At 36.6% G+C, this 20,439-nt stretch overlaps 1 pseudogene; it reads left to right on the top strand.

The window, feature by feature from the left end:
• Positions 1 to 15,929: 15,929 nt before the first annotated feature.
• Hspa8-ps13 (heat shock protein family A (Hsp70) member 8, pseudogene 13) lies at positions 15,930 to 17,994 on the top strand (annotated as a pseudogene).
• The last annotated feature ends 2,445 nt before the right edge of the window (positions 17,995 to 20,439 follow it).

Raw genomic sequence — 20,439 nt, 5'->3', positions numbered from 1 at the left:
ATCCACATAGGGCTAATAGTTAAAATGTATGAAGAACTCAAGAAGTTAGACACCAAAAACCCAAATAACATAATTTTAAAATGAAGTAGAGTGTTAAGCAAAGAATTCTCAATAAGGGAATCTCTAAGGGCTGAGAAGAAATATCCAAAATCCTTAATCATCAGGAAAGTGCAACTCAAAACAACACTGAGATTCCACCTTACAACAATCATAATGGCTAAGATTAAAAAAAATAACAGAAACAAAATAGCAACAACAGAAAACCTCAATCACATGCTGGTGAAGATGTAATGAAAAAGGAAAATTCCATTGCTAGTGGGATTTCAAACTAATTCAAGAACTCTGGCAATCAATCTGACAGTTCCTCATAAATTTGGAAATAGTTCTATCTGAAGACCAAACTATACCATTCTTGGGCATGTATACAAAATGTGTTCCTCTATACCACAAAGTCATCTATTCTACTACATTTTAACAGCCATTTTCATGATAACCAGAAGCTGGAGAAAACCCAGATGTCCCTCAACTGAAGAATGAATACAAAAAATATGGTTCATTTCTCAATGTAATACTCTTCAGCTATAAAAAAAAATGAGGACATCATCCATTTTGCAGCCAAATGAATGGAACTAGAAAATATCATCCTGGGTGAGGTAGCCCGGATCCAAATGGACCTGCATGGAATGTACTCACTTATAAGTAGAAAATAGGCAAAAATTACAGAATACCCATGATACAACCCGGGTTGACTTTAAATTTAATGAGGAGGAAGGACTAAGTGATGATGCATCACTAGAAGGGGGGAACAAAATAACCATGTAAGGTGGAGGGGGAAAGGAGTGCAGGATCATGTATGGGGTGAGACAGGAGAAAGCCAAGAGGACCAGGAGAATGAATGGAAATATGCAGATGCTAGGCAAGGGGATGTAAACCTTTAGAAAGGAAAGACCCAGAGACCTGTAATGTGAGACACACCTAAGATTCAATTGAGATTACCTTAGTCAAAATATCTAACAGTGTGAGATAGAAGCTGATGAGACCACTTCCAGCAGACACTAACCTTTTCTCTAAAACTTGGACTAGAAATTTTCCTGTCTAAAAGAAATGCATGGACAAAAAGTGAAAACAGATTGAAAGAAAGGCCACCAAGTGAGCAGCGAAAAATAGGTTTGATTCCAGTGGCACCAACCACTGACTATTACTGATGCCTTGATGTGCTTGCAACAAGAAGTGTCATGGTAGGGGTCTACTATGACTGTCCTCTGAGAAGTTCTAGCAGCATATGAGTGAGGATAAAGTAGATATTTATAGCTTACCATTGGACTAATATTGTATACCCTAATGTTGGCCCAGAAACTGGGAAAGGGAATAACAATCAAAATGTAAATAAGAAATACCCAAGTTAATAAAGATGAAAAAATTAAAAGAAATGCACACAAATTTAAGTTTGGGTTTTGAAACAGTTCAGATTTGAGTTAGGGATGTTCAAGTAGTAATGTCTATACAAATATTAAAGAAAATTCAAACTTCCAACTCTCAAATGCTTTACAGTTCCAAGTATTTCAGATAAGAAATATTCAACCTGAAATAGATCTGTATTTTACAAAACTCAGATAACATCAATAAGAGAGAATACAAATTAAATCTTATGTAAGGCCATCTCTGAGATAAGCACTGTAGATATCTAGGATAATATCTCTTTATCATTTACTTATTATGTGTCTGCTAAGCATTTTTATGAGACTATAGTAATCAATAAAGTGCCCACAGTTCTAAAAAAAAAATCGTATACCCTATGAAATAAAGTTGGAGGAAGGATTGAAGGAGCTAAAGGGGATTATAAACCCATAGAAAGAAAAGGGAAGACAGATGTGGGGAGAAGCGAGCTGGGTTTGGATGGGGTGTATGAGTTTGGGTAGAAGAATACTCTTTAGAGGCAAAAGGGAGGGGGATGTGGCAAAGAACTCTTGGAGCATGGACCGGGAAAGGGTGGAAGCATTTGGAGTGTAACTAAATAAAATAATTTAAAAAAAATCCTCACTATATTATTTCTTACAATTCTTCTCCACAGGATTCACTGATGGTTTTCTAATGAAAATAAGATATAACAAAAAATTTTTAGATATAAAAGTTAATAATAAATGTCATGATTGTGTCAATACACTTTATTAAATATTCCTATGATTCTCTGTGTCTGTGTTTCTGTATACTACCACAATTGGACAGTTCTCACCTCAGTCACACACACACACACACACACACACACACACACACACACACATTTATATTACAAATAAAAAATAAACATCAACATTCAAAGTAAAAGAGTAAATTTCATGGTGTGTGTGTGTGTGTGTGTGTGTGTGTGTGTGTGTGTGTGTGTGATATCTCAATAAGGTTACCTTAACAAGTGTAATAAATTTGTCTACTTCTTCAATACATTCTCCATAAACAGTATATAGAATATGACGTGGAATGAGCAAAAGTTCTATATTTAATTGACAGTTTATAAAGCTTTCTCTAGAAAAAAATGTAAAGAAAGACAATTTAACATACTGATTACCATTTCTAAAATAGAATTTTTCTTAAAAATGAATTTGAAAAACAGAAGACAAGGTCATACTGTACCATGTTAATTAAATAGTTTTTAGTATGTTTTAGTATGTCTATGTATAGATATATATATGTATTTCAATAACAAAGACAATGAATAGTCATATTTCCATACACACACACACACACACACACACACACACACACACACACACTGTTTTTTTTCTCTCTTTAGGGACTAAAGAATAGGCATCCTTCTTTTCACCTTCATAATTTGTTGCTAGTATATTTATAATCTAACTATAAATGTGCCATTAGTTTAGTGATATATACCTGCCTGATACTTCATTCTACCTGGATTTCAGCCACATGATTTTATTATATTTGTACATTTCATCTTTTACCATCATATAAACCAAAAGACAGGCATAGTAGGTATAAGAGCTACTACAAGTGTAGTGATCAGTTAAAATGTGTTGGACTTAGTCATTTTCTTTAAATATGTGATTCCCAGGCATCTAACTCAGTTACTTATGCCTGGCACCAAGTGTCTTTACCCACAATTTTTCTGGTTTTCAAATACTGCTTAAAATGAGGCCATTCATACATAGTTATTTAATAATCAGATAGAAAATTGATGGTGCTTTATTTTTGTTATATTTTACTTATATTAAGAATGAAATTCACCAAGATAAATTGTTGGACTAGATTTTTTTTTACTGTGGATCAACTTGCCTCTGGTTGTCAGCAGTATGTCAAAAAAAATAAACAGAATATTTCCATAGCAACAAAAGAACCATAAATTTCTGTCTTATGAAAATAAATGTTATCCTTATATTTGGGGTCTATGAAATGTTAACAAGAATCATTTTACAGGTAGTTTTTACACAGAAACAATTCCTTGGTGTTTATGCCCCTTTTTCAACTTCTAAGATACTTTTTTCTAAAAACATATAATAGGTTATGTAGTTATATTCTTATACATTCCTATAATGACTTTATACATTAAATCTACATACTTTGTATCTTCTAATTTGTATATGATTTATTTACTATTTGACTTTTCAGGAATCCTGATTATGGTGATATTTTACTTGTAAATTTTGGATAATCAAAGCACACCACATTGAAAATGCATCTTTTTCTAGATAATACTTTGCATTTTCCCACTTTCTTAGAAAGTGGAAAGTGTTTTATTTAGAAACTCTGTTAAGTGATACATAGCAAAGCAAAGTGGAACTGTGCTTCTGGAATAATTTTAATAAGCTATTTCCATATGTGTTCATATAAGTACAGTTTGCTCCTTGATATATATTTCTTTCTCTTTTTTTGTTTTTAGTTTTCAGTTTTTAAAGAAACCATGTATAGTGGAGGTGTTATGAATTTAAGACATTAATTCTTTAATAATATAATATTTTACTTTGAAGTAAAAGTTCTTAAATGTATTCATATAGGGCTCAGATCTAGGTCTGATAATATAACTAATATTCATAAACTTTACAACTTTCATCAATGAAAATCACAATATAATGCAAAATTGTGAGATGGAAATGGAGTCTGTGGTCGTGTTTCAGTTTACCATGACTAAATGGGCTTTAAGGAATAGATATTATGAGGAGTACAGAGGGAGAAACTACTGTCATAGATAACTGACATGGGGAGCCATGTCTGGGATAATCTAGAAACCTAGGACAATGGAAACTTTGAAAAGTCTTATGGGTGTCTCTAGGTAAGACTTCTAAAAATGAAACCATCTATGCTAACCAGGAAAGGAGGACTTCCAAAGGAGGGGTTGGACATCAACCATATAAAACCTTCAACCTACAACTTGTCCTGCTAACAAGATTTGTAGGAGTAAAGATGGAACAGAAATTGAGGGAACAACTAACCTAAAATTGATCTAGCTTGAGAACCATGCCATGAGAAGGAGGCCAGGCTTGACAGCTTTAATGATATTCTGTTATACTTGCAAACATGAGCCAAGTATAAAAGTTATCAAAGGGGCTTCTCCAGGCAACTCCTCAGGTTAACTATGTGCACTTTACATTCTTTAATATTTATCTATTTTTATTACCGGATCTTCTTTATGTCACTTTACAATATCAATTAATTTAATTTTTAGGAATACTTCATTTATTAAAATATTGCAAAATAGAACTTTGTTAATCTGAAAATATTTTTATTTCATTTTATATTACATTGGACTCTACCTTGGAATAGGATTGTAAAACAATCTCTACTTTGATTTTGCATTCAAAGTACATTCTTCTAATTTTTAGGAATTAGTTTCTAGAGTTACTAGGGGTTCCTTTTTTTGGTTCTATTTGCCACATGTGATGGGGCTGTGCTTCCTTTCTACACATATTTGATGATGTATTGGACACTTAATAGCTTTTTTTTTTCTGTGATGACATTCGCCATATTTCTTTCCTTTTTTTTTTTATTAACTTGAGTATTTCTTATTTACATTTCGCGTGTTATTACCTTTCCCGGCTTCCCGGCAAACATCACCCTAATCCCTCCCCCTCCCTTTCTTTATGGGTGTTCCCCTCCCCATCCTCCCCCCATTGCCGTCCTCCCCCCAACAATCACGTTCACTGGGGGTTCAATCTAAGCAGGACCAAGGGCTTCCCCTTCCACTGGTGATCTTACTAGGATATTCATTGCTACCTATGAGATCAGAGTCCAGGGTCATAAAAGCTTTTTAAGTGAAGTGATTAATTTAACTATTTAAACTGTGTAGAAGTAGTTAAGAAAACCATATGCCAGACATGGTATCTCTAAAAGTAGATAATTAACCCTAGAGTTTAATTATTATAGCAGCCTGCTATCCCAGACGGACCTACATTCTTCCTGTATGTCTCCTTCCTCCTTAATCAGACCTGCTGAGCCTGAACCATACAGGTAAGCTTCCCTTCCCCTACCTTTACTTCCTTCTTGCTGAGTCCCCTATAACAATCCTAACTGTCCTGAGAAGCACAATAGTCCAGGCAGACCTCCATTCTCCTGCAGTATCTCTATCCATCTTCATCAAACCTGTTGGTTATGAAGAACACAAACCTGCAGATTCTAAACACTCTATTCTTTACGATCTGAGGCAATCCAACAAAAGGATACCCAACAGAGGCCTGCAACACCTTGACTATCCTGGATAAACCCCCTCACAATACGTACACCCAAGAAGCAAACCCAACCAGGCTAGAGGCGCTTTAAATAACACAATTAACAAAAGCCAGGATAATATGACTTCTACAGAGCTTGTACACTACAACAGCAAGCCCTGGATATCCTAACACAAGCAAAGCAAAAGAAAATTATTTTAAATCTAATCAGATAACGATGATAGAGACCTTTAAAGAGGGACTAAATAAATCCCTTAAAGAAATACAGGAAAATACAATCAAACAGTTAGGATTTCAAAAAAAGGAAACAAATAAATCCATTCAAGATAGAGAAGAAAATACAACTAACCAGGTGAAGGAAATAAATAAAACTGTGTAAGACATGAAAGTATAAATAGAAGCAAAAACAACCCACAAATTTAGGTAATCCTGGAGATGGAAACATATGGAACATAACAGGACCAATAGAGGAAAGTATCAGCAGCATCATACAGAACGTAGAAGAGAGGATCTCAAGCTTAGAACATACTATAAAATAAATTCCCACGTCATTCAAAGAAAACATTTATTCTAAAATATTCCTGACACAATGTGTCCAGTAAGTCTGAGATACCAGGAACAGAAATAACCTAAGAAGAATAGGAACAGAAGAAGATGAAGAGTGTTAGCTCTAGTGCCCAGAGTTGTTTTTATTCTCAACAAAATCATAAAGGAAAACGTTCCCAGCTTAAAGAAAGAGATGCCTATAAATATAAAGAAGCTTATAGAAAAACAAATAGATTGCAACAGAACAGAAAAGTCTCTCACCACATAATAGTAAACCACAAAATCTAAGGAACAAAGAAAGAATAATAAAAGTGGGAAGGGAAAAGACCAGGTAATATACAGAGGTAGACCTATCGGAATTACACCAGACTTTTCAAAAGCCTCTAAAATCTGGAAGGGCCTATAAAGGTAACTTGCAACCTCTAAAAAGTAACAGATGTCAACCTAGACTACTATAGTCAGAAAAAATCTGATTTATCATAGGTAGAGAAAACAAGATATTTGATGACAAAAAATTTTGGAACCATAGCAATGAACAAATCAAGCCCTACAGAAAATACTAGAAGAAAAACTGCAACCCAATAAGTATGACTACATCCAGGAAAACACAAGAAATAACTAATTCCATACCAGGTAAAAAGAAAAGAAACACACACAAACACACACACACACACACACACACACACACACACACACACACACACACACTAACACTAACACTACCAACATCAACATAATAGAAAATAATCACTGTTCATTAATATCTCTCAACATCAAGGAACTGAATACCTCCAAAATGGCATGGGCTGACAGAATGAATGCAAAAATGTTATCCAACATACTGTTGCATACAGGAAACATATCTGAGCAGTAAATGTAGATATTATTTTAGAATAAAGGGCTGGAAAAGGATTCCAAGCAAATGGTTCCAAGAAGGAATTATTATTCCTCATGGATTCCTCAGGGATCTTTCTGCAAAGTTGACCTAATGTCAGTCACAAAGTAAGCCTCAATAGATAGAAGAAAATTGAAAAAGAAAAAAAAATATTGTATCTAAAAGACCAATATGGATTAAAGCTGGGCTTCAGCAACAACAAAAAACAGAAACACCAGAAACCCTAAGCACTCATGAAAATTGAACAACTCTATATTCAATGATCTCGGGTTCAGGGAAAGTACAAAAAATTAAAGATTTCTAGAATTCAATGAAAATGAAGGCATAGTAGAAACAAATTTTTGGGATACAATGAAAGCAGTGCTAAGAGGAAAGTTCATAGGACTGCTGTAGAGTCTCCATAAAACAGGCAGAAAGTTCTCATACCAGTAGTACATCTGAAAGGTATATAAAAAAGAAGATGTAAATACACCGAAGAGGAGTAGAAAGCAGGAAAAAAATTAAAATCAAACCAAGATTCAAACCAATCAGTTAGAAACAACAAAAACAATACAATGAATCAACAAAGCCAAGAGCCGCTTATTTGATAAAGTTAAGAAGATAGACAAACCCTTAGAAAAACTAACCAAAAGATATATAAAGAATACCCAAATCAACAAAATCAGTAACTGAAAGGAAGACATAACAACAGACATGAGGGAAGTTTAAAAATCATTAGATCTTACTTCAAAAGCCTTTACTCCACAAAATTGTAAAATATTAGTGAAATAGATAAATTTTTAGACATCTACCTTTTATCAAATTTAAATCAAGATGAGGTAAATTACTAAAACAGAGCTATTACCCTTAAAAACAAAATAGAAACAGTTATTAGAATTATCTGTACCAAAACAAAGAAAGGAAGGAGGGGATAGGTAAATAAATAAGTAAACAAAAATAAATACATAAATAAATCCTTGACTAGATTGTTTTAGGGTATTATTCTATCAGAGTTTCAAAAAAAGATAATAGCAATATTCTTCACAATATTTCACAAAACAGAAACAGAAGAAACACTGCCAAACTCATTCTAACAAGCCACATTCACCCTGATACTGAAATTCAACAAAGAAGGGAAACTTCATGTCGATTTGTCTTATGAATATTATATAAAAATATTCAATAAAATAATCTCAAGACAGACCCAGAAATATATCAAAAACGTCATCCATCATGATCAAGTAATCTTGATTCCAGGGATGCAGGGATGATTCAATATAAAAATATCCATCAACATAATCTACCATATAAATAAACTGACAGGAAAAAATTCACATGATCTTATCATTAGATCCTGAAAAAAGCCTTTGACAAAATCAAATACCTCTTCATATTAAAAGTACAGAAAGATCAGTGGTAAAATGCACATATCTAAACATAATCAAAGCAATATATAGTAATCTAATACCAAACATCAAGCTAAATAGGGAGAAACTTAAAACGATTCCAGAAAAATCAGGGAAAAGACAATGCTACCTTCTTCCTGTCTATTCAGTATAGTACATGAAGTTCTAGAGAGAGTAGTACGACAACTCTCTAGTAGATACAACTTGGAAAAGAAGAACTTAAAGAAGCACTATTTGCTAATGATAACTTAGTGTATGTAAGAGACACAAAAAATTTTCACCAGAGAATTCTTACGGCTGACAAATAGCTTCAGTAAATTTGAACACAAAATTAACTCAAAGAAATTTGTTGTGCAGCACCCAGAGCTGGAAACAAGTCACTAGGAGAGCTGATACTCCTGAGAGCAGAGGTACAGTACCATTCTGCTCTGAGATACCTGCCTGGAGCCCTTAGGACACAGGAACTCAGGAGCAGTCTGGGAAAGGATACTTCCCATTTCTGCTTTCATCCAGAGCTGACCCTGTCCCTCAGTTCTCTGTACCCAAATCCCATGGAAGAGAGAGCTGGAGTCTCAGAAGTGTGGATAATCCTGAGAGCTCATGGGAGACCACCACTTCTTCTCACATTCCTGGCCCTAAAGGCATCTGGCTGCAGACATCTGAACACAGGAGTCGAGGGCCAGTCTGGTACAGGATAACTTCTGGTTTACCCCTGTGCCCAGAGTCAACCCCATGAGACAGATTTCTGTATCCATATGGCCCTGGGGAAAAAGCTGGTCTCCAGGAGTGCTGACACACAGGCTTAAAGGAGGGTCATGCAAATGTCAGAGACTGCAAGAGCAACTAACACCAGAGACAACTAGATGGCAAGAGGCAAGCACAGGAATTTAAGAAAGAAAAACCCAGACTATTTGACTTCATCAGGGCCCAGTACTCCCACCAAAGAAAATACTGGATATCAAAACAAACAGGAAACGCAAGATTTGGATTTCAAATCACATCTAATAATGAAGATTGAGGACTATAAGAGTGACATAAAAACTCCCTTAAAGAAATATAGGACAACACAGGTAAACAAGTAAAAGTCCTTATATAGGAAGGACAAAAATCCCTTAAAGAATTACAGGAAAACACAACCAAACAAGTGAAGGAATTGAACAAAACAATCCAAACCATTTTTAGAATCTAAAAATGGAAATAGAAACAGGGAAGAAATCACAAAGGGAGAGAACACTAGAGATGGAAAACCTAGGAAAGAGATCAGGAGTCATAGATGCACATATCACCAACAGAATACCAGAGATAGAAGAGAGAAACTCATGGGCAGAAGATAACATAGAAAACATTGACACAACATCAAAGAAAAGCTCTTAACCTACAACGTCCAAGAAATCCAGGACATAATGAGAAGATCAAAGCTAAGGATAATAGGTATAGAAGGGCCAGTAAATATCTTCCACAAAGTTATAGAAGAAAACTTCCCTAACCTAAAGAAAGAGTTGCGCATAAACTTACAAGAAGCCTATAGAACTCCAAATAGACAGGATCAGACAATAAATTCTATGTGTCACATAATAGTCAAAACACCAAATGCACAAAACAATGAATGACTATTAAAAGCAGTAAGGATAAAAGGTCAAGTAAAATATAAAGGCAACTCTATCAGTACTATCTATCACCAGAGTCTATCAAAGCCAGAAGATCCTGTGCAGATGTAATTCAGACCCTAAGAGAATACAAATGCTAGTCTGGGTTCATATATCAAAAAACAAACAAACAAACAAACAAACAAACACCTCTCAATTACACAGATGGTGAAATCAAGATATTCCATGATACATCTTTCCACAAATCCAGCCCTATAAAGGATAATAGATGGAAAACTCCAACACAAGAAGGGAAATCACCCTCTAGAAAAAGCGAGAAAGTAATCATTTTGAAGTAAACCCAAAAGAAAAAAGCCACACAAACATTATTCCATTTCTAAGAACAAAAATAACAGGAAACAATAGTCATTTGTCCTTAATATATCTTAACATCAATGGACTCAGTTTTCCAAAAAACGACATAGAGTAAGAGACTGAATACATAAAGAGGACCCAGCTTTTTGCTGCATATAGGAAACACACCTCAGTGACAAAGGCAGACACTATATCAGAGTAAAATGCTTCAAATAATTTTCCAAGCAAATAGTCCCAAGCAACAAGCTGGAGTAGGGGGTTGGGGATTTAGCTCAGTGGTAGAGCGCTTGCCTAGCAAGCGCAAGGCCCTGGGTTCAGTCCCCAGCTCCAAAAAAAAAGAAAAGAAAAAAAAACAAGCTGGAGTAACCGTTCTAACATCAAATAAAATGAACTTTTAACCAAAAGTTATCCAAAAATATAAGGAAAGACATCGAAAGAAAAATCCACTAAGATTTTTCAATCATAAATATCTCTGTTTCAAATGTAAGGGTACCTGTATTCATAAAAGAAACCTTAATAAATCTCAAAGCACACACAGTACCTCATGCAATAGTAGTGGGAGACTTCAACACCTCACTCTAAGCAATGGACAGATCATGGAAATGGAATCTGAAGAGAGTCATAGAGAAACTAACAGAAGTTATGAACTAATTGGATTTAACAGATATTTATAGAAAATAATTTCTTCTCAGCACCTCATGGAACCTTCTCCAAAATTCAACATATAATTAGTCATAAAACAAGCTTCAAGAGATACAGCAAGATTGAAACAATCTCATACATCCTATTGGAACACCATGGATTAAGGCTGATCTTCAATAACCAGAAAAATGACAGAAAGCCTACATACACATGGAAGATGAACAACACTCTTCTCAATGATAACTCAAAGAAGAAATAAAGAAAGAAATTAAAGACTTTTTCGAATTTAAAGACAACAAAGGCACAACATACCCAAAATTATGGGACACAATGAAAACAGGGCTAAAAAGAAAACTCACAGCTCCGAGTGCCTCCAAAAAGAAACTGAAGAGAGTGTACATTAGCGTCTTGACAGCACACATAAAAGCTCCAGAACAAAAAGAAGCAAATGCACTGAAGAGAAATATATGGCAGGGAATAATCAAACTCAGGGCTGACATCAACTAAGTAGAAACAAAAAGAACTATATAAAGAATCACCAAAACCAGGATCTGGTTATTGAGAAAATCAACAAGATAGAAAAACCCTCAGTGAGACTAACAAGAGGGCAAAGAGAGATTATCAAAATTAAAAAAAAAATCAGAAATGAAAAGGGAGACATATGAACAGACTCTGAGGAAATTAAAAAAAAATTCTTCAGATCCTAATATGAAAGTCTATATTCAACCAAACTGGCAAATCAGGATGAAACTGACAAATTTCATTAAGTGCTTCTCAGCCATTTGTCATTCCTCAGCTGTGAATTCTTTGTTTAGCTCTGTACCCCATTTTTTAATAGGGTTATTTGTTTCCCTGCGGTCTAACTTCTTGAGTTCTCTGTATATTTTGGATATAAGGCCTCTATCTGTTGTAGGATTGGTAAAGATCTTTTCCCAATCTGTTGGTTGTCGTTTTGTCCTAACCACAGTGTCCTTTGCCTTACAGAAGCTTGGCAGTTTTATGAGATCCCATTTGTCGATTCTTGATCTTAGAGCATAAGCCATTGGTGTTTTTTTCAGGAAATTTTGTCAAGTGCCCATGTGTTCGAGATTCTTCCACACTTTTTCTTCTATTAGTTTGAGTGTATCTGGTTTGATGTAGAGGTCCTTGATCCACTTATATTTAAGCTTTGTACAGGGTGATAAGAATGGATCGATCTGCATTCTTCTGTATGCTGACCTCCAGTTGAACCAGCACCATTTGCTGAAAATGCTATCTTTTTTTCATTGGATGGTTTTGGCCCATTTGTCAAAAATCAAGTGCCCATAGGTGTGTGGGTTCATTTCTGGGTCTTCAATTCTATTCCACAGTTCTATCTGCCTGTCTCTGTACCAATACCATACAGTATTTATCACTATTGCTCTGTAATACTGCTTGAGTTCAGGGATAGTGATTCCCCCAGAAGTCCTTTTATTGTTGAGGATAGTCTTAGGTATCCTGGGTTTTTTGTTATTCCAGATGAATTTGTAAATTGTTCTGTCTAACTCTATGAAGAATTGGATTGGAATTTTGATGGGGACTGCATTGAATCTGTAGATCGCTGTTGGTAAAATGGCCATTTTTTAACTCTGCTAATCCTGCCAATCCATGAGCATGGGGGATCTTTCCATCTTGTGGGATCTTCAATTTCTTTCTTCAGAGACTTGAAGTTCTTATCATACAGATCTTTCACTTGCTTAGTTAAAGTCATGCCAAGGTATTTTATATTATTTGGGACTATTATGAAGGTATTGTTTTCCTAATTTCTTTCTCAGCTTGTTTCTCTTTTGTGTAGAGGAAGGCTACTGATTTATTTGAGTTAATTTTATACCCAGCCACTTTGATGAAGTTGTTTATCAGGTTTAGTAGTTCTCTGGTTAAACTTTTGTGGTCACTTAAATATAGTATCATATCATCTGCAAACAGTGATATTTTGACTTCTTCCTTTCCAATCTGTATCACTTTGATCTCCTTTTGTTGTCTGAATGCTCTGGCTAGGACTTAGAGAATTATATTGAATAAGTAGTGAGAGAATTGGCAGCCTTGTCTAGTCCCTGATTTTAGTGAGATTGTTTCAATTTCTCTCCATTTAGTTTACTGTTAGCTACTAGTTTTCTGTATATGGCTTTTACTATGTTTAGTTATGGGCCTTGAATTCCTATTCTTTCCAGGACTTTTATCATAAAGGGGTGTTGAATTTTGTGAAATGCTTTCTCATTCTTATTATACTGTACAAAGCTCAAATCCAAGTGGATCAAGGTCCTCCCCAAAAAACCAGATACACTGAAATTAATAGAAGAAAAAGTATGGAAGAGCCTAGAACACATGGGCACTGGGGAAAACTTCCTGAATAGAGCACCAATGGCTTGTGCTCTAGATATTGACAAATGGGACCTCATAAAAATGCAGTGCTTCTGTAAGGCAAATGACACTGTCACTAGGACAAAATGCCAACCACCATTTTGGGAAAAAACTTATACCTATCCTACTACACAGAGAGGTCTTATATCCAGTATATACTAAAAACTCAAGAAGTTAGCCACCAGAGATTCAAATAATCCTATTAAAAAATAGTGTACAGAGCTAAACAAAAATTCTCAGCTGAGGAATCTCAAATGTCTGAGAATTACATAAAAAATGTCCAACATCCTTGTCATCAGGAAATTGCAAATCAAACATCTCTGAGATTCCATCTCACACCAATATGAATGACTAAATTCAAAACTTAGATGACACCAGATGCTGGCGAGGCTGTGGAGAAAGAAGAACACTACTTCATTGTTGGTAGGACTGCAAGCTGGTACACCTCTTTGGAAATTATTCTGTAGTTTCTTCAGAAAATTGGACATAGTAAGACCTGAGGATTCAGCTATACCACACCTAGGAATATCCAAAAGATGTTCCAATACATAACAAAGACACATGCTCCATTATATTCATAGAAGCCTTATTTATAAGACCAAGAACCTGAAAAGAACCGAGAAGTCCTTAAACAGAGGAATGGATACAGAAAATTTGGCACATCTGCACAATGGAGTACTACTCACCTATTAAAAACAATGACTTCGTGAAATTCATAGGCAATTGGATGAAACTAGAAAGCAGCATCCTCAGTGAGGTAACCCCATCACAAAAAACCAAAACCAAAACCAAAACCAAAAAAACCACACATGTTATGTACTCTCTGATAAGTGGATATTATCCCAAAAGCACAGGTTGCCCAAGGTTCAATACATAGACTACAGGAAGCTCATGAAGAAGTACAACTAAATGTGGATAATTCATTTCTTCTTAGAAGGGGGAACAAAAAATATTCATAGGAGGAGATATGGAGATAAAATTTGGAGCAGGGACTGATGGATTGGCCATTTAGAGCCTACTCTACTTGGGGATCCCACCAATATACATACAGCCACCCAACCCAGACCAAAGTCTCAGGCTCCATGATTAACAATTGAAAATTGGACCTCACAAAGCTGCAATGCTTTTGAAAGACAGAGGACATTGTCAAGGACAAAATGGAAGTTTATAGATTGGGAAAGAATCTTCACTAACCCTTCATCTAACAGAGGTCTAATATTCAACATTTATACATGACTCAGGAAGTTAAATATCAACAATGACATAACCCAATTAAAAATGGGGCACAGAGCTAAATAGAGAATTCTCATCAGATGAATTTCAAATGACCAAGAAGTACTTAAAGAATGTTCAAAGGCATTAGTCATTAGTGAAACACAAATAAAATCACTCTGAGATTCCATTTTATACCCATCAGAACGGCTAAGATCAAAAACTCAAGTAATACCACATGCTCATGAGGATCTAGATAAAGAGGAACACACCTCTATTGCTGGTGGGAGTGCACAACTGTAAAATCACTTTTGGAATCAATTTCATGGTTTCTCAGAAAACTTGGAATAGTTCTACCTCAGGACCCAGATATACTACTCCTTGTCATATACCCATAAGTTTTCCCAACTTCCCACAAAGATACTTGCTCAATTATGTTCCTAGCAGCTATATTCATAATAGCCAGAATCTGGAAACAACTTAGGTGTCCCTCAACTGAAGAATGGATAAAGAAAATAGGTCCATCTACACTATCCAGCTATTAAAATGTGAATTTCATGAATTTTGCAGGCATATGGATGGAGTTTGAGAATATCATTCTGAGTGAGGTAACTCGGTCCAGTGAGGGCATGCATTATATGTACTCTCTTATAATCTCTATTAGCCACAAAATACAGGATAGAAGAACCAATTCCTGGCACTATTAATGATATTCACTTTTATGCTTGCAGACAGGAGTCTAGCACGTTTGTCTTCTGAGAAGTTCCAGCCAGCAGCTGACTCATAATACACCCATAGCCATACAGTGAATGGAACTTTGGGACTCTTATGGAAGAATAAGATGAAGGATTTCAGTCTGTAAGAGGATAGGAACTCTGTAGGGGGTGGTTCTAATACTCTGATCAGAATCATGCAGGTAAGGGTTGAACGTCCTGTTCCCCAATTTGTTCTTGATCTATCAATAGAGATGTTAGTGGCCAATGACTGGGCAGAAAAGGAACTTCCTTGTTCTCTAAGGAAAGCTAGCAAATGCAGGAAAAGGAAAGAAGATTTACCATTCTTTGGAGGGAGAGAGAACCATTTCTATGTGAAATCAAGGGTGGAGTGGCCATTTGCTACTTAGCCAACTGGCCTGGGGTATCAGGCAGAAAATTAGAAATTCAACTAAGCTCATTGAATGCAGAGCCAACTCTCGGGGTTCTCTGTGTGGTCTCGTCATCAGCACAGCTGGGCCTACACACAAGCATCCATGTCTAAGGGACCTGCAGTTGGCATTGATCTTGGCACCACCTACTCCTGTGTGGGTGTCTTCCAGCATGGAAAGGTGGAAATAATTGCCAATGACCAGGGTAACTGCACCACGCTGAGCTATGTTGCTTTCACCGACACAGAACGATTAATTGGAGATGCGGCCAAGAATCGGGTTGCAATGAACCCCACCAACACAGTTTTTGATGCCAAACGTCTGATCGGACGTAGGTTCGATGATGCTGTTGTTCAGTCTGACATGAAGCACTGGCCCTTCATGGTGGTGAACGATGCAGGCAGGCCCAAGGTCCAAGTCGAATACAAAGGGGAGACAAAAAGTTTCTATCCTGAGGAAGTGTCTTCAATGGTTCTGACAAAAATGAAGGAAATTGCAGAAGCTTACCTTGGAAAGACTGTTACCAATGCCCTGGTCACCGTGCCAGCTTACTTCAGTGACTCTCAGCGACAGGCAACAAAAGATGCTGGAACTATTGCTGGCCTCAACTTACTTCGAATTATCAATGAGCCAACTGCTGCTGTTATTGCCTATGGCTTAGATAAGAAGGTCGGGGCTGAAAGGAATGTGCTCATTTTTGACTTGGGAGGTGGCACTTTTGATGTGTCAATCCTCACTATCAAGGATGGAATTTTTGAAGTCAAATCAACAGCTGGAGACACCCACTTGGGCGGAGAAGACTTTGACAACTGAATGGTCAACCATTTCATTGCTGAGTTTTAGCGAAAGCACAAGAAGGACATCAGTGAGAACAAGATAGCTGTCAGGTGTCTCCGCACTGCCTGTGAGCGGGCCAAGCGCACCCTCTCCTTCAGCACCCAGGCCAGTATTGAGATTGATTCTCTCTATGAGGGAATTGACTTCTACACCTCCATTACCTCTGCTCGATTTGAGTAGTTGAATGTTGTCCTGTTCCATGGCACACTGGACCCTGTAGAGAAGGCCCTTCGAGATGCCAAACTAGACAAGTCACAGATCCATGATATTGTCCTGGTGGGTGGTTCTACCAGAATCCCCAAGATCCAGAAACTTCTGCAAGACTTCTTCAATGGAAAAGAGCTGAATAAGAGCATTAACCCCGATGAAGCTGTTGCCTATGGTGCAGCTGTCCAGGCAGCCATTCTATCTGGAGACAAGTCTGAGAATGTTCAGGATTTGCTGCTCTTGGATGTCACTCCTCTTTCCCTTGGGATTGAAACTGCTGGTGGAGTCATGACTGTCCTCATCAAGCTCAATACCACCATTCCCACCAAGCAGACCCAGACTTTCACCACCTACTCTGACAACCAGCCAGGTGTACTCATCCAGGTGTATGAAGGTGAAAGGTCCATGACCAAGGACAACAACCTGCTTGGGAAGTTTGAGCTCAGAGGCATACCTCCAGCACCCCGTGGGGTTCCTCAGATTGAGGTTACTTTTGACATTGATGCCAATGGCATTCTCAATGTTTCTGCTGTAGATAAGAGCACAGGAAAGGAGAACAAGATCACCATCACCAATGACAAGGGCTGCTTGAGTAAGGAGGATATTGAGCGCATGGTCCAGGAAGCTGAGAAGTACAAAGCTGAGGATGAGAAGCAGAGAGATAAGGTTTCCTCTAAGAACTCGGTGGAGTCTTATGCTTTCAACATGAAAGCAACTGTTGAGGATGAGAAACTTCAAGGCAAGATCAATGATGAAGACAAACAGAAAATTCTTGACAAGTGCAATGAAATCATCAGCTGGCTGGATAAGAACCAGACTGTGGAGAAGGAAGAATTTGAGCATCAGCAGAAAGAACTGGAGAAGGTCTGCAACCCTATCATCACCAAGCTGTACCAGAGTGCTGGTGGCATGCCTGGAGGAATGTCTGGTGGCTTCCCTGGTGGAGGAGCTCCTCCATCTGGTGGTGCTTCTTCAGGCCCCACCATTGAAGAGGTCGATTACGTCAAAGTAGAGGGTATAGCATTGTTCCACAGGGACCCAAAACAAGTAACATGGAATAATAAAACTATTTAAATTGGCACCAAAAAAAAAAGAAAAAAGAAAAAAGAAACTCAACTAAACTGAAGGCAGATTTAGGGTACTGAGCAGGAAAAGGTAAACAGGCAACTAAAGTTGAAGGCACGTTATACTGTTGAGTTAAGAATGAAAAGAAAGGCTGAGAAAGGAATAGAAGAGCCAAGATATTGAGCTAAAAGCATATTAAAATTAAGCAAACATGTATATGTCTTTCATCCATAGGCAGGGCTGGTAGCGTAGTCAGCCATGACCTTGAAGTTACTCTTAATTCCATAGAAAGAAAGAGTAACAACTAACCTTAGGACTCTTAGAGTCAGAGCAACCAACCAATGAACATGCCTGGGCTGGACCTAGGCCTTATGCAAATATGTAGCAGAAGTGCAGCTTAATCTTTATGTGGGTTCTGAACAAATTGAACAGGACCTATCTGAAAAGTAGTTGTCTGTTTGAGGGATATGTTCTTCTAGCTGGTCTGCCCTTTCTGGCCTCAGTGTGCAAGTATGTACCTAGCCTCACAGAGACTTGATGGGAGACTTGTCAGGGATGAGATATACACAGGGGGACCTTACTAGTTAAGAGAAAAAGGGGAGAGGGAATTTGGGAAGAATCCTGGGAGTGGTTACTGGACGGGGGCAGTGAATGGGACGTAAAGTGAATAAATAAAATAAAATTGATAGAGAAGGAAAAAGGAAAGAAAAAATTAAAAGCTTTATAATTTCATAAAACTCAAGTACTTTCATGTATATTCAGCATGAAAATAATAAATTGCGTCTTGAAAAAAGCTCTTTAGTGTCTCAAGAGAACATGTAGTCCGCATAATTATAATTGATTTCTGAAATGAAACAAAGGTAGAATTCCAATAAATCTTGATTAAAAGGAGATTGGGGTGGGTGTTACACTAATGTTTACCTATATTGTTATATGATCTTCATATATTATGTAAATTTCTATATCAAATAGTCTAGCCCTATACTATTGCGCAGAAATGTTAATCATGATAACTTCAAGGGTTCTTAAAATTAGGAGCAGCTATCTCTGTCAGTAATAATCGCTCCACTCTTCTGCCAACTGTGTGAATTCTGATGCTAAAATATAAGTTACAAGGAAGGCAGTATCCCATCAGTCTGTGTACCCTGGTGTCTAGTTCTGTCCCCAAGGCAAAGCAGAGGTTCAGTCCATGTTTTCTTAAAGTACTCAAAACCAAATTACTTATCTTACATAATTACTATATTAGATATCACTAATATATAGAAAAACATCATCCCAGAAATACTGAGAACCTATAATTCTAATGGAAAACCATGTGTGTAATAGTAAGGATTAAATAACATCTAAGTAGAGCTTGTAGTGTGCAATTTTTGTTACATGCTCAAAATGAATATGGATGTACAAATAATTGTCAGAAAACACATAATACTTTTGAAATGTAATTTTTCTTATTTTTAACAAAAAATAGACAATACTATTCTATGCCAACTCCTTTGTAGATTATAATGTTTTTTAATGGTTCCCATTATAGTTACACGTATTTTATAGTTCCCCTGACAATGTTATCTACTCCTGGCCTATTTGCATTTCAAAAGACCACATCTGTTCCAAGTACTACATGACACAAAGAAACAAATCACTACATATTTAGAGGGAGACAGATATCTCTGTATGTATTTCCATATGGCCACAACTTCAGGCAAATATGAAAAAATTGAGTTTTTCACACTTCTTCTCACATCATCATTTAAAATTGTTCTGTATTCCCATGGTTATTTTGGAACTTCAAAGTGCTATAGGGCAGGATGTCAGTCACTGGCAGGGTATGTTAAAAATCAGACTGCTACTTGTCTCACCTTGTTGTGTTTGATTCCACAAAACACTGGGGTATGATACTTTCATTTCTGTTATATCCATGGAGATTCAGACTTTTAAAGGAGATAAAATCTCTCTCTCCCTCTCTCTCTCTCTCAGTCTCTCTCTCTCAGTCTCTCTCTCTCTGTCTCTCTCTCTCTATATATATATATAATATATACATGTAATATATACATAATTTTTTGATCATATGTTTTATCCTCCTCCAATTCCTCTTCTACACTCCTCTAGTCCTATCAATTGAATTCTCTTATTTATTTCACTCTCTTTCAAAAGAAAAAACAATAAAATATTAAACATAAAAAATCAAGTTCATTTTGGTTGTTCAACTACTACAAAGCATGAAGACTGTTCTGGAGTGTGGTTGATGTACCCAGTGAAACTCACGGGGAGAATGTTGATTTTCCCTATCCCAGCAGGTATCATTTCTAAATAGCTACTTGGTCATGGATGGGAGTTTATGCCTAGTTTTTTTCTCCATTATGGAGATTTGTATGACTTCAACTTCTCTAGTTCTTATTAATTTTGTCACAGTCAGTATGAATTTATATGTGAGGCCATTTTGTGTCTGAAAACAATGCTGTTGTCTTGGAATATTTTTTACCACCTCTAGAAT

This window comes from Rattus norvegicus, chromosome 5 (assembly GCF_036323735.1).
Source record: "Rattus norvegicus strain BN/NHsdMcwi chromosome 5, GRCr8, whole genome shotgun sequence".
Classification (NCBI taxonomy): domain Eukaryota; kingdom Metazoa; phylum Chordata; class Mammalia; order Rodentia; family Muridae; genus Rattus; species Rattus norvegicus.
The sequence above is the reverse complement of the archived record's forward strand: the minus strand, read 5'-3'. Positions and strand labels throughout refer to the sequence as shown.